Source organism: Spea bombifrons, chromosome 1 (assembly GCF_027358695.1).
Source record: "Spea bombifrons isolate aSpeBom1 chromosome 1, aSpeBom1.2.pri, whole genome shotgun sequence".
Lineage (NCBI taxonomy): Eukaryota > Metazoa > Chordata > Amphibia > Anura > Pelobatidae > Spea > Spea bombifrons.
This window is the reverse complement of record NC_071087.1, coordinates 139,993,698-140,009,375: the sequence shown is the minus strand read 5'-3', so window position 1 is coordinate 140,009,375 and position 15,678 is coordinate 139,993,698. Positions and strand designations below refer to the sequence as shown.

The following is a 15,678-nucleotide window of genomic DNA, read 5'->3' as shown; positions in this document are numbered from 1 at the left end:
TTAGCCAAACCATATCATAAATATTGTTTTTTAAAATTATTAATGTATAACGGTGTAACAAAAGCTGTCACTGTCAGACCTGTGTGCAATTAAAATGTTTAGGTTACATGCAGTCCCATTGTAGAGGCAATGAGGCCATGCGGATCCCCACATAGTACAAAACTCATCAATCTATGTGAATGAACTCAAACACTAACGTTATACTAACATACACGTACATGTGTGTGGCTGCTGCCATTCCAATATTCCTGTGATTACCTATGCCCTTACTATTTTTTTAGACACGTTATTTGGATCCAGCCAGACTGTTGGGGGGGGGAGATAATGATATATAGCTGTTTTCAAAATAAATATACCCACATCTTGGCCATTTGCCTCGTGCTATGTGTTTTGAGAAACTGGAAAAACACTGCATATATGCATGTCAAGTATAATCGTCATAAACTATTTTTCGATGGTAATGAGTAGTTTGAAAAGCTATTATGTGCTTTTATGTTATGATACTTGATATAAAGTATAGATCTTTGGTCATGGGTGGCTTAGATACATTTTGGTAAACTGTAGGAAACCGGGTTCGACTGATCTTCGTTTCACAGAAATTCCGGTTCTGGTCAACTGGGAAATCATTTTCAAAACTTTGCACAAGGAGATCAAAACACATGTTTCCCTGATATGAAAGATGTGAGTTCTGGATCCTGGCCTCACTCGTAGGTGATGACATACTATTGCTAATTTAACAACTATTATTAACGCAGTATACACAAGTTTTTCCTTCTTTTTATCTAATGGTCAAGATAAAAATCCACATCCAAATCCAAAGGTCAATGACTTGAACACAGGGACCTTCAAATGAATTTCAACTAATCCTGTGCCTAAATAATTGTTATGTTTATGAATTCATAACAAAGAATGTGCCAACTATAACTCATCAAATCGAGCATCCTCAAAAATACTTCATTTACAACTTAAAATAGAATAGGCAGAACAGCACCAACTGATAACTCTAGAATAAAGTGGGCTGTCATGATGAGAAGAGTGGTAGATTTAAGTTCGGATTTGTAATAATTTGATGAGTATACTATAAAGAAGAAGCTTCTAGACTGGGTGAACAATGTGACATGGACATTCTAATGTTGTGGGCATTCTACACAAGTATTTTCATTGTTCGCAAGTAGTTTATATGTTTCGTGTGGAAAAGAGGCAGCCTTAGGAACAGTGGAAGAACCAGGCAGAGTGGTCATTCTATCTGAGGAGACTTCACAACCATTGTTGGACAATATCTGCCAGAGACTGTGACAAGGCAAAAGTAAATCACTAACTACGAAAACAGACCCAAAAAAATATTTTGTGAAGTAGATATGGGAGGAATCTTAATGATGCTCTAACTTAGTTCGACATCTTTGACGCATCTCAAACAATAAGAGAGAAGGTCTAAAGAAACAAGACCTGATCTAACTTAACATAAAAACAATAGAATACACTCAAAAACTTACGTGCACTAGAAGTACTTAAAAAGAGTTTGAAATACTTGCCTTTTCTATACACCACTCTATAGATCAAACACGTAAGCTTTCTAGCTTTGTTCAGTAATGCTTTAGAGTCGAATTGACATGCAGACAAATTTCCCGGGATGTCAGCTTAATCAGGGGCATCTAAGCTGTTAAATAGGGTACTACTCTTAGTCCACTTTAACATCTTAAAGTGACTTTACTTCTCGCGTCACCCACAGGGTTAAATATACCCACTGGCAGCCTTGTAGAATAAGAATATATCAGACGATTCTGGGCGACAGCTCGGTTTTAAAATTTTGACAACTTAGAAACTAACATTTTTTTTGCGTACGGAAAACAATAAATACGTAAATGACAAGGATCTATATGATGAAAAAGCAGCAATTAAACAAAAATAGGCAATTTGAATGATAAAAAAAAATGTGTGCATAAAATGTGTCCTAAGGTGTCAAAACCTAAAATTTGGGTTATATGAGAAGTCGAATAAAATAATCAGTATTGTTTTCAACAGCGTGAAGATTCTGACATTAAATTTTCCTATTGATCATAGTATCATTTAAGCCAAAAAAGACCAATGCTTTCATATATCGCTCGCACATTAAGAGCTTGGTCACTAACTCTACCCTTATCATGATTTATGTTACTTTACAAGTAAAAGGAAATATATATCAAATAAATCTAATATATTTTTTTTTTTTTAAATAAATTTCAAGCATTATGTTCAAGGACTGGACCTCATATCTCAAGTTTAACAAAAGGCAAGGATTTTATTTTCATATTCAATTAAAATTGAAATCAATTCCTTTTTTTTTTTTTTGGCAAGGGACACATTAAAACATGACTAAGCAACAGGGATATATCATCTTTAGGCTATAATCATATAAGCCAGAAGCGTGAATTTGCTGTGCCGCAAAATATCAGCTTTTTCACTCTGGCTGATCCAAATGGCAAGTGAACTGCTTAATCCCCCTATTATCTGGCACACAACACTATATTACCCCTGTTCACTCTGCTCGAGGACCAACAAAGCTGATCTGATTTCACAGAGATGATGGATCCAACTTAAAAAGCCACGTTCTAGAGCAGAAAGCCAATATAAACGTTAGAGGAACATGCCCTTCTGAAGCCACTAAATATTAATCATCTGTCCTCGTGGACCGTTGTAACCCTCACTTCTCCAAAGATTACCCTGAGCTTCATTAAAGCACAAGTAGCTTTAGCAGCCCATAACTAAAAGAACAAAGTTCCCTTAGAATAATTCTAACAGATTAACAGATTTCTCACCTAAATACCATATTTATTATTATTTTTCACTAAATATTTCCAAGTCAACACGGCCCCATAAAATAAAGAGCGGATACGCAATATGATGGTTACAATTGGGTATTTCTGGAAAATAATATTTCTTAATGTATTCCAGGGACATCTCAAGTCTCAAAATAAGAATGAATTTTATACATAAAATATTGACCTATTTACAAAAAAAAAACTAATTCCAAACTTTTTTACATTTACTTTTATATGGTAAATAATGTGTAAATTAATTCAAAATTCAATCTCACTTCATGAATGATGCTCTACATCCGCACGCATAAGTGTTACCTTTTTGTTTTTTTTACTTTAATTAATGCGACAAAATGCAATATCACATTATTTTTTAGATTTTTTTTTCTACAACCTCTGCATGTGACTGTTTTTAAAGAAAGAAGAAAAATGATTGCCAGTTATATTTTATGTTAGTTTTTTTATTACTTGTATACAACTTTTATTTATATACAACAAATAAATAAACACTCCGCTGTCTCTTACTATTACCAAAGTATATAGAGCTTCTACATTTAATCAATTTCTTAACTACGTAAGTATCTATTTTTTTTTTTTTTTAAATCTCACTATTGATGTAGAAAGAATCTATAAATGCAACCGCAAGTAGCCGGGAAATGAGCGATGCTTTTGGCCTTATTAATAATATTATTATATAGCTCGGGTGATATTCTGTTACAGTAACATTTCACTTGTCAAAAGTTCAGCTCCTTAATACAGTTAAAAGATTAACATTAATCCTTTAATATCTGGAAGCTTAACTTTGGCCTGTGATGACAAACACTGCGTATGCCAAAACACAAGCCAATTTGGCATCTGATACTATGCTGTCCATATGTATCCTTATAGCATTATATATCACATATGTAATATGAAAAATATATATATTACATGTAAGGGTTAATGAGAAGGCCAATGAGATACCAGAATCCATAGTGGGTATCATGGAAGAGAATGCGTGACCCACTTACTTTCAATAATCTTTAAGGAAATTTAACATTATACAATATTCTAAAATTTAACTCCTTAAGTACTGAGAATGTATTTACTAAGAACAGGTTTCGTGGTGATGTGGTAGATCGCAGGTGGTTACAGCCAATACTTCACGGATTATACTTATTATGTACGATACAAATATTATAAATCGGCGGCTACAATAAGCATCCTAAGGTATTTCTTTTTAACGCCAGATAGTCCTATTTCTGGCTTCTCGTATAACGAGCTAATTGCATCTTTCAGAAAAGTTAACGGGAATTAGACTTTGATGTCATGCGACCACTCTTGTTAACTTTTTTTGGTAACCAGCTTGAAATTCTGATTGGAACCTTCTCTTCCTTATTTTTTTATATTAAGCGGTTAAGCACCTTAAAAGAATCCCCGCGCGCTGGCACTTTAAATGTCTAAGTATACATTTTCAGCCTGTGGTGCATCTCTGTGAAGCCAAGAAATAAAACATGACATGGCCCTTTAAGGACATTAATCATTCAGACTAAGGTTTCACTGTCATCACTACCTGTATATATTATTTAACATCTCTGGTCTTTTAAGGTTAAGAATGAGGTTCATTCTTGTAGGCATCCAGTTGACATGATGAGGTTATGTTATGTATTTCACATTACTGCCCAACAGCAGTAGAGCAAGTTACAGAGATCAAACTATGATGAGACTCATGATGAGGTATGATGAGTACCTACAGAAGATCCCTCTCTAAGTATCAATCGCATGCCTTTGGATCTATGGGAATCCATACATGATTGTATCTTAAGGATCCAGGCACAGGTCCTCAGTGCACATATCCTGTAGGAAGTATGTGTTATTGGCACCAAATCCCCATGCAATCTGATCTGCTTTGTAAAATGATAAGCTGGATACAAGTGCACAAGGTCATGTCTTGCTGTGAAATGTGGAAGTCCCACTGCTGAGCTCAGAAGAAACACACAACTGAGAAGATCATCTCTGATCACTTCAATAGAAGGCACAAGGAGGCTTTCAAGAAGCCACTTGTCCCTTTTAAACTTTGATCAGCAAAGGATCCCATGAAAGTGTACGGGAGCAAAGTCTACCCCAACAAATAAATACAGATCAAAGCTGGGAACTGCTCAAAGTCTACTTACATGAGGCATCTGCAGCTGTCACCAGTCCTTGAGATGTCCTCTTCTTATAAGGATCAATAAGAAGGGGGGGGGGTAAAAAAGCAGAGGGATCTTGTTGTCACCCTTGAGTACTGTAGGTCCCCACTAGATTCAGTGAGCAGGAGCAGCAGTAGCAGCAGCGGGGCTGGAGCACAAACTCAATCCACTAGTAGCAGAGGATCTGTGTGTCCAGGCACAGGCTGGAAAGTGGCTTCTCTGCTGGCAGGATGGAAAGTAACCGGACTCGTCCTGAAAGCCTCCAGGAAGGAAGTGACAGGAGACGAATGGGAAAAAGGAGAAGCTCTCAGGCTTTGTAACATTGAGGGGAGGAAAAAAAAAGGCAGCGGATTTAAAACTGAGTGCCTGGCGAGGTGTCGTTTTCTTGCCTTTCCCCCTCCCTGTCTTCTTTCTTCCTCTCCCTCCCTCTCTCTTCTTTTTTTTTTCCTCCCCTGATCACTCCCCCTCTCTCTCCCCTGCACACCCTTCTGCTCCTTCAGATACTCGGCTTCCTATATTTATCTCCCTGTATCTTCCTCTTCCTCGCCCCCCGTGTGTGTGTTGCTTGTCCCTGGTGTGTATGTGTGTTTTTAACACTCTCACTTTCTAGCCCACAAGTCCCAGACCAGCGATCAGTGGCCCTCCTCTTGTGCTGCTGGAATAAGCAGAGAACAAGGAAAACAAGAAGAAACAAACCTAGAATTTAGGGGCAGACCCCCCCCCATCTAGTCTATTTCTGGCTACTCAATCAGTCCTTGGTCTTGGATTCAGGATAGGTTTACTACCATCCCCTGTTTGTATACATTCCCTCTACCACTTCTGCTGGGAGGCTGCGCCACTTATCTACCACTCTCATAAGATAGAAACATAGAACAGAGTAGTCTGCACTGTTGCACTTTAGCTTCCATAAATCCATATGTCTATTCCATTAATTTCTAGTGATTCTGCTGGGAAGCTGTTCCACGTATCCACTACCATCTCTGCAATGTAAAACTGAAACATCCAAAGAAACGAGGGCGGCCCCTGCAGCCCGAGGCATTTTTTAATAAAACAAACATACAGCTCCCTCACCTCCAGCCTCCACCGGTAGATTGATAAATTACTCCGCTCCACTACTTTAATTATGTATATGGTATGCAGAATAAATCACCCGACTGCAGCACCTCAATCAAGCACTTTTAAATGATAATTGCGTCTGGGTGAATCAATCTTTTCATTTCTGACATTTTGCTAATTTTAGTTTTGCGCCGGTAATGCGATGCCAGCCGAAGTCCTAATGACAATTATTTAAGAGGCTGGGGAGCTGTACTTACCTTCTGTTACCCCCCCAACCCCCCACCTCCCCATTTTATCCTCTCACTGATGGCAAGTGGTGAGGATACAGGACATGGGACCCCCAGCGTAATCTACGATCCATATCATATGGCTGATCACACTGACCGTCCGCAGACGGATTAACCTATTGTGTGCAAAATCATTATGAGATACTAATTCCGCTAGATCATATTTAATGCTGGAGAAATAACGCCGTCACAATAAATAAGAGCCACGTGGCTGGCCTCATGGAACGGTTTAACCCTTACAGTGTGACATGTGTTGTTTAACCCCTCTGGTACCAGCACAGGCATGATACATTGCCTAATGACGCATCAGCCCCTTGGAGTGGCACATGGGTGAGCCATGCATTACCCGGTTTAACCCTTTGTAGCCAAAGCAGAAATATTTATCTGGTTCTTAGACCAAGCATAACCTGGTTTGATGGATTTAGTACCGAAGAGATTAATCATTCATTATCCAGTTTAACACTTAGTCTAGCGGTGACCCAGGCTTTGACTGAGGATGGGGGTGGGTGGCGAGGGTCAAGCCATTAACACTTTGAGTGCCGGGGGGGGTGCATTCGCAAGGTCATTAAAGCTGACATATCTGATCAGGGCCTTGCCAGGATGTAATTGTGATATGAATGTAGTTGGCAGACTGGCCAGCAACGTCAAGGGACATCCTTGCAAGAAAAATTGTATGCATTAGCTACAAAATATCATGTGTTTGTTACTAGCTTTAAACGGTGGGTGCAAACATACACATAATGTATACGTATATGTATTTTGTAGACACTAACATGTTCTTATATGCAATACATATGTGTGTGTATATATAAATATATATATATATATATATATACCTCTCTGCGTATATATATATATATATATATATATATACGCAGAGAGGTATATATATATATACACGCAGAGAGGTTGGTATGATGTGGATTGGTGTATTGATATATACTGATAAGTGACCTATAGTACAAAATATTTTTTTCTTTGTAGCTAGAAGGAGGATTGGGTACTTTTCGTGAAGTAAAGGCTTATATTTAAACAAGCTGTGCCGAGGGCGACTTAACCGAACCTACTACCTCCTTCTTTTATATGTCATGGATGTATGGATATCAGATTGATTATTCCTAGGTTGGGGGGGGGACATTTAATTATTAAATTGCTATAAAAAAAATGTTTTGGTTAAATTATAGACTAGTCGCGGAGACTCCACTATTTAGCCAGCCCGCCACTTTCGGCATCTTGTGTGAAGCGTTGTCATGTCTGTCTTTGAGCTGTTTGAAGACAGGAAGCAGAAATTGTGGAAGATAAGTCAACTCCGATGTTCTCGTTTTGTTCTGCGCAAATAAACAGCTTCCTCGGAAAGGCAGTCCTGCTGTTTAGATGAAGAAAGGCTAGACCAAATGTAACAGGCCTACTCCTACCATGTTATTATCGTAACTAGATCTGATTACAAGGCATTTGTTTGTCCCACTTTTCCAAAGCATCATTTCCACCACCAACTTTGTTTAAAGATTGTCATTATTTCCAACTGATAACTAGCGTATCCCCCAGAGTTCATGTTGGAGGCAAGCTGGGATCAACCCATATGCTTAGCTGTTGTTTAATCAGATCTCTTCTGTTTTAAAATTGTATATTAGTTGAACGTATTATTTAATGATGCCGTACTTGCCGATTTCAAGACCACGCATTTATTAAAATCTAAGTTGCCAAAAACAAAACTCAATTTGTGATCTGTGCTGACGCATAACCCGCACCTCATTTCTGCTTCAAAAAAAAGTTTGGGATGTGACAAAGAGAATGTAGCTAATATGATTTCTGAATATATAATACTGTCCTGAGCTGCCTCGCCGGCAGTGGATTGATTCAAATATTCCAATAAAGAATAGTTTTGTCTTAAAGGGAACTCAGTAATTGCTTACGCTGTTATTATTTCTATTTAAAGGGACACTCCAGCCATCATATACACTTTAATGCAGGTGCGTGGTCTCTCCATGGGGGGATTCTACAGAATTCCCCAAATGCATTTGCCCCCCCCAGCGAAAATGCCCTGCAGGAGATGCACTCCCCAGGTTATGTACTCACCTCCAGAGCTGGCTCTTCTGAATACTGTGTGCAGGGGTCTATTGAGACCCCAGTGCGCATGTGTAAAGTCTTCCCGCAGATTTCAATGGGAGCATTTTCTTGCCATTGATAGGCTGCTTTCACTGCCAATCAGTGACAAGAACGTACTCCCATTGATTTCCATGGAAGCACTTTACTGCAACTGATTGACAGCTTAAGCAGCCAATCAGTGGCAATAAATTTTAGAGCATGGCTGCAAATTCTATCAGTTAAAAGATTTTTTTTTTTTTTTTTACTATTTGTTTTTATTTTTTTTCCGATGATCCGTCAGTGATCCTGGTGCAAACATCTTTACCACTAGAGGCTTTTTACCCCTGTCTCATTTTTTTTTTTGTAAATCTTTTGTTTTCCACAAATATCTTATGATATAAAAACAATATAAAAATGTGATGCTGCAACAACATGGCAGGTGACACACAACAAGACATAACAAGAAAATGACAGAGGTGGTTTTCATATTAATACTCAGGTCCTCTATAGACCAAATAATTAGGATTGGGATCATTTATAATGTGACAGTAGCCCTTTAACATAAAAGAGTTGGAACCCCCACCCCAAACCTCTCAAAGTACCACTTATTATTCCACTTGGGGGAATCACATTATAGTCAGGCTTTCTTAATAAAAATGAAAATAAGGTATTATCATGGGAATATTAATACATTTTCACACTGCTTTAAAGTCTATATAATCATTACCTTTGCACGGTACCAAATTAGCTAGAAAAATGTTTCTCTCCTCTGAGTTTGACTTTAAGCTTTGATGATTGGAACTTAAATGCGAAACCTCATTGTACGTACTTAATAAGAATAAATTAATGTGGAGGAATACGGCATAAAAATAATGCATGTTGTGTTATGTTTTAAAAAAAATGCATCTATAAAAGTGGAATAAAGTGGAACGCAATGGATTTTTAGCTTAGTAGCCGCTATTACTCAGATATAATGTAATCGGGATTTCAGAGCAACGCAAAAAAATTGGCCCATCATACCTTATAATGCTGCATTGAATCCAAATCACTCTGTGTATAAGATCATCTACTAAACGATGACCTGCTATTAACTATATTTCTTGAGATGACAAGTAATCCCCCCCCACCCCCTCTTTATTCTCACACTAACATGCAGAATTGATAGGGCAGGTATTGAAACTTTGCAAACCAGAAATGTTGCAAGATTGCCCGTAAATGAGAAGAAAAAAAAAAAGAAATTGCTATGTCTAATCAAAACACTTTTCCCTGCATAATATGCAAATCTATTGCTTTACCGAAAAAAGTGTGTATGACATCACTGCGCAGGTGCACGCATGTGAAACTGACCGTGCAAAATGTGCACGTTGTTAATGGAAACGTCTACTGGTTTAAGCCACACAAGCGTCTCCGTGTAGGGACTTCATGATCATCTCTCTGGCAGTCAGTTCTTCTGTATTTATTGCCATGTAGGAAGGAAGAGGGGCTGGGTGCCAGGCTGAAATGGCGCTTTGTGTGCGTATAATCTATACATTTGGAAGGAGCTCTATTAGCACAGTTTTGTTTTCCGCTTTGTTCCATGTATACGCAGCTGCACACGGACGTAGCTGCCAGATTCACATTTACAAGGATGGAAGTTTGATGAAATGCATTATATGCACCATGTCGAAACTTCGAGGTCGGTTTATAGCCAGTTGTAACTATAATGCATAGAATATCCTTTGATGAAAACCAATCCAGTCCTTCTTGCAGGACAAATTCATCTGTAGCCTCCTTAATGAACATATACCCTAGTACAGCACCGTGGAATATGATGGCGCTACCCAGTAATAATGTGATGGCATGCAGTGCTTTAGCTCAACTCCAACTCATCATTTAGTGAATAAACGCCTGTGACCGTGATCCAGCTCTTTAAGGGAAACTGAAAGCGTGACATTGTATTTAAATAGAATACAAAAAAAACATTGTCACAAATGTCCATGCCATGTTATTTGTATGTGGGCACCTTTTAGCTTTCACAATGTAACACTATATGTAACAATATATATACACAATTAATCCTATTTAGCAAAGCAACCGCAAGATATGTATCTAGATCCATGTACTATTTACAGACAATTTGAAAAAAAATCCCTCTTCGTTTTTTTTGCATTGTTTTCAGCCCATAAATTTCAAAAAATCAATACTTTGAAAGAAAGTAACAGTTTTTGATCATATCGGCCAATAAATGCACATACGAAATATAATTAATTTAAATATCCAATACTATTAACGTATGGGTTTATACCGTCCCATAATTCTAGGTGTTAAACAATGCGGGGCTGTTCCAGTTTTCGTTATACGCATCATATCATACTGGACATCGGAATAGATGAACGGCTGCATGCCTCACCATGACAGTAACGCTATACAAAATGCTGACACCGTCATATATTCAAAGCTGCCGTTGGTTATGTCGTCCCTGCAGTGAATTTGGCGACTGCACCTGATCATTAAAATGAAAACCATAATACGAGTAGTCATAATTAAATATATTCTTAGAATTGTAAGATTATAGGCAGTGGGACCCTCTATGGCCACAGAGGTCCGGAGTCCCAGTAGCAAGCCGGGCCCTGTGTTATGCCGCGGTATCACTTTAATAAGTCGGAAATTCAAGACGCTGAACGGACCTGCCTAATGATGAGCTAACGCACACTGCTGCCCATGCTGATTCCTCCTCATTATCTCTCCCTTTATTAATATTGAACATGCTCCAGGCACCTGTCCTGGCTGACTAAATTATCTCTACAGACCAAAGACAATAAAGGACAATGCTTTACCCGCATCGAGGCGGCTAACAGTGATGTGGCAGATCTTGTTTTAGCGCTTTACTGTGCAGCCTTCCTCTGGCCTTTCTTCTGAGCCTCTAGTTTGTGAGTTTTGAAAGACATAATCAGGAACGAGACGAGGGAAGCTGCTGCCGGTAATTGTTTGGAAGAAGTGTAAGACAGGCCCTTAAAACATAATAGAGAATTTAGTATTAAATATACTTGACATGTCTGACCCTTTAACAATAAACTAGTGTATACATATTTTACTGTATAGTGAGTTAATATATTTGGTTTTGGGCCGCAGATACACATTCATTTTAACAAGGAGCTGGATGGAGTTTAAGTCAACCAACAACCACGTAGCTCCCCTAAAAATATCATTGCAAGTCCCGAGTCTTACTGATGGGAGCAGGGAAGGCCTAGCGTAAGGTCTTGCTGTACGCCTAACCAACTCCAGAGCACCTCATTGGAAATCTGGTCTGGCCTTTCTAATATAGTGGGTCAGAAGCGTCTAGCCTGTGTTTCTACCCAGTGCCTGTCTATGTACCTCTTGTTTTGATTTCATGGTCTATGGACTTGATTACATTTTGATATATTTTACAATGGATGCTTCCTCTCTATTCCTTGGTGTCAGCTGGCAACCTCTGATCCTTTGTACCTAGTGGAATTCTGAACCAGATCCCATTGGGAGAGAGAGAGATCACTACACTTCAGGTCTGGAGCTACTCCCAAGTTTGTTTTTTTTGCTAGTGGGTCAGAACCCCAAGAATTCTTGTACGGTTCCAACCTACAAAAAAAAAACCTCCAAAAATTGTCCCGTATCCTATCTGGTTTGGAAGTGCCCAGCCACCGGTCCTCGCTTTAGTACGATGCATGGTCTTGCCTGTTAAACATGTGAAAAAATGACCACCAGCACATTTCTTACAAACATATCCCAAGCAACGACATCACAAAAAGTACAACGCTGCCACAATTACATTTAATTAATCCATCCATATCAAGAAATTCTACGTTTACACATTAAATACGCCGGTGGTCTGAGACGCTACAAGACGTTTCTCTTCCTTGTTTTTATTTTCTCTTATTAAATCAGCATAATCTGTATCAAGAGCCATTAAGTACCAGCAGCTACACATTTCTTAAAGTTAATTATGTCCAGCTAGTTATATTTTTTTAACTATGTTAAGCATTTATATACTGATTCAATAGCAACAATTTTATTTCCGTGAACGCACATGCACGTTGCATAGGGGAGAATATGTTTTTTTTTTTTTTTTATTTCTTTTTGTTCAATGCCAAATTGTTTATTTTGTTCTTATGCAAATGAGATCTGCTTGCTTCTCTTCATTCTAAATGAGGTTAGCAGGAACACCGAGGGCTGCTGTTAACAACCTTATATTATGTGCACTGTGGTCAACCTATACAAGTGAGTAGGTGGAGGTAATGCAGCTGACCAGAAAATGAGCCTAGAATAACTCAATCATAGCACAACAGGTAATCAAAGGGACATTTGCCGGAAGCAACTTTTTAAATTAATTCCTAGATTACAAAAGTAAAATTAAATTGTCACAAGTGAAATTTAAAAAAAATTAAAATAAAAAAATAAAATAAAAAATATATATATATATTGCTAATATATGCAGTCCAAGTCAAACCTTGATTGATTACGTTCCCTCGTCCCTTGATGATTATCGTTTCCTCTGAAAATGTACATGGTTCATGACAACACAGAGGGACCAGAATCTATCATCAGCCTTACTTTAATGAGTTACAAAAAAGTAGGATGCGCTGATAATTGCGAATCAATTAACCATATTGATCTGTTAATAAAACGAAGCCAGTGATATTATTGGGACTGTGCTGCTTTCAAAAGAACAACAAGGTTGAGACACAACACAAGGCTAAATGTTCCAGGATTCCAGATCAATCATGCGTCTGAAGAGAAACCAGGCTCTTCTTAGTCAAAATCTATATATATGTAGTCTGTTAGTCAAAGGGGTTTATATGTTGCTCGTGTCGACTTTAGGGATGCCATTTGTTTGTGGGTTTGCATTGATGTGTGCTGTGCATGGGCACCATTAAATTCTTTAATTTCCCCATCTTAATATGAATTCTCAGCTATCACTTATATTTGTATAAAAGCATAAAGAAAATAAAAAGTTTCTTCAAAAAACATAATTTAATAATTTAACGATAATTTTTTTAAGGTGAAACATTTGCTTGGCAGTCACAAGAAAAGCGATAAAAAAAAAAATATTTTTTTAAAGTTTTTGTTTTTTATTTTTTTTATTCTAAACCTAAATTCCATTGCAGATGTCTGTGGCGTAAAAACGGTTAAGCAGCAGCAGCAGCAGCAGCAGCTCTTTTCTAGATATTTTGCATGAAAATAAAACACTCAACCTGCCCTAAAGTAAGAGGAAATTTTCATTTCCGCTCTTGCACACAGGTAACAATTTTCTATGTTGCTTTGAAAACTCTGCCTCCACCCTCATCCATCATCCCACTGTAATAATAGCAAAGCAGTGAGCCGAGGTCTTTCTTCCTGCTCCTGCTTGCTCTTAACCTGGGCTCATGCTGGGCGCAACTCTTGAAATGCGCTTTAAAAAATTATTTTAAAGGGAGCTGGGGTGGTTGCCAAAGCAACCCACCCAGAGATGAATCAAAGCAATAGATTAATGTATCTTTTTTTTTTTTTTTTTTTTTTTTGATTGTTCACCAACAGCATTCGTTCTTCTGGCAGAGTCCAAAAGATCTCTCTTGTCATTTTTATCCAAAGAAACATTCTGAAGAAACTAGTATTAAGAAATTAAAATGTCATAAAAAATACATGCCGCTTATTTACTTTCATGCTGTATTATGTTGTGCTCTTTCCATAATGCTATAGAGCGATCTACATAGAATAATATACATTAGGGATGCTGTGGCCTGGGTTTCGGATTTTTTTTAATATAAAATCATTAAAATAATAATAAAATCTTTTTTTTGTAAATAATAAAATGCTAGCAAAATTTTAAGGGTGTTTTTTTTAAAAAAAATATTTTTGGCTCGAATGCTAAATTAATGCAGATAATTACATTAAGACTTGAAACATCTTAAATTATGCTTGTTTAATGCCAAATAAAGTGTTAATTAAAAACCTGCTACCTCAATATAATTGTTTGCCTGGATTTGTGTATGTCGGAACGTGTATGACACTAATGATTGTTTCAAAGCGTTATAAAAACCATGGAAATATATATGTCCAGATGGACTTGTTGGAGAAATAAGAACGAGGATAGTTTTGCGGCCAAAATATATCTCCAGAATAATACTGAAATTATAGGAATGATGGCTAGTAATGACCACAGATGACTTTTGTATGGACGTATAATTGAAGACACCTTGGTTTTATCTGTCCCTGGTGATACTTTGGTGAGAATTTGCCTGAAGGCATGCTTCACTTGTTTAGTGTGATTGTATCAGTCTATCACTCATATCCATATTTACTAAGATCTCTCACCCCTTCTCAGTGATACAAATAATTCGTTATTTTTTTGGCCATTAAAGCCATTTGGAATAAAATTGACAAGTTCAGAGAGAGAGAAATATAAAATATCCTGTTTTCATTTCTAATATATAAAATCTAAACTGATTGAATGTTATTTCTGAGCCTTAAAACCAATTTTCACTCCGATTAAAGATCCCAAAACCACATCCCAAAGGTTTCAATTGTAATATTTACCCATTTACATATACCATCACACACAGCATTGTAAACAAAGTCATTAATTATAATAATAGAAAATAGCTTATTAATACATTAATAATCCCAAGTAATAAACTTGGTAATAAAATAAATCATAACCATGAAGTATTACAAAGTAATGTAAGCAACGCAACACAATGGAATAACATAAGGCCATGTAATACAGCCACACAGTCAATTAATACAGCAGTATGAATAATTACAATAGCATACATCTTAATAATAAAAATGCACTGCAGGTTATTATCGCAGAATGCTTTCTGTCTTGATGGTTTTTTTCTAAATTGTATCTCGCCAGACCATACTTAGTGATTCACTTATTCAGATTAATAAAAGAATATTACATCCCACATAATTAACTGGAATGTCTCTATTGCTATGGTATTTAGTTGCATTTTTATTTGGATTCTGTTGAGAGATACGGGCTCACTATCCAGAGCTACTAATATAGGAAGACAGACAGATTCTATCAGGTACCTGAGTTTAGATTAGTGGTGCAAAACCCCAGTTCTCAAGGACCACAAACAGGTTCCGGATATCCCATCTAGTGCATAGGCATCTCAATTAAGAAATAATGTAACCACCCATTAGTCAAGGATACAGAGAATTTTGTACCCCTTTACTCTCCGCATTTAAGTGGCCATCTCTCTAACGATAATTAAATGTTACGTATATAAAACAATCCATATGTTTATAGTATACCATCTTGTAACTAGATAGAAACGTTGAATTTGA

General features: G+C 37.3%; 1 protein-coding gene across 12 annotated transcripts in view; it reads right to left on the bottom strand.

Moving 5' to 3' along the window:
• The window catches only part of MEF2C (myocyte enhancer factor 2C), a 126,855-nt gene that overhangs the window by 92,285 nt on the left and 18,892 nt on the right, over nucleotides 1-15,678 (bottom strand). The window contains exon 1 of one of the 12 annotated variants that reach the window (XM_053474982.1): nucleotides 4,949-5,343. The exons of the other annotated variants lie outside the window; for them this stretch is intronic. The gene's annotated coding sequence lies outside the window, so the exon portion shown is untranslated. Of the gene's footprint in view, nucleotides 1-4,948; nucleotides 5,344-15,678 lie in introns of those variants that run through there. 12 annotated transcript variants of the gene reach the window in all.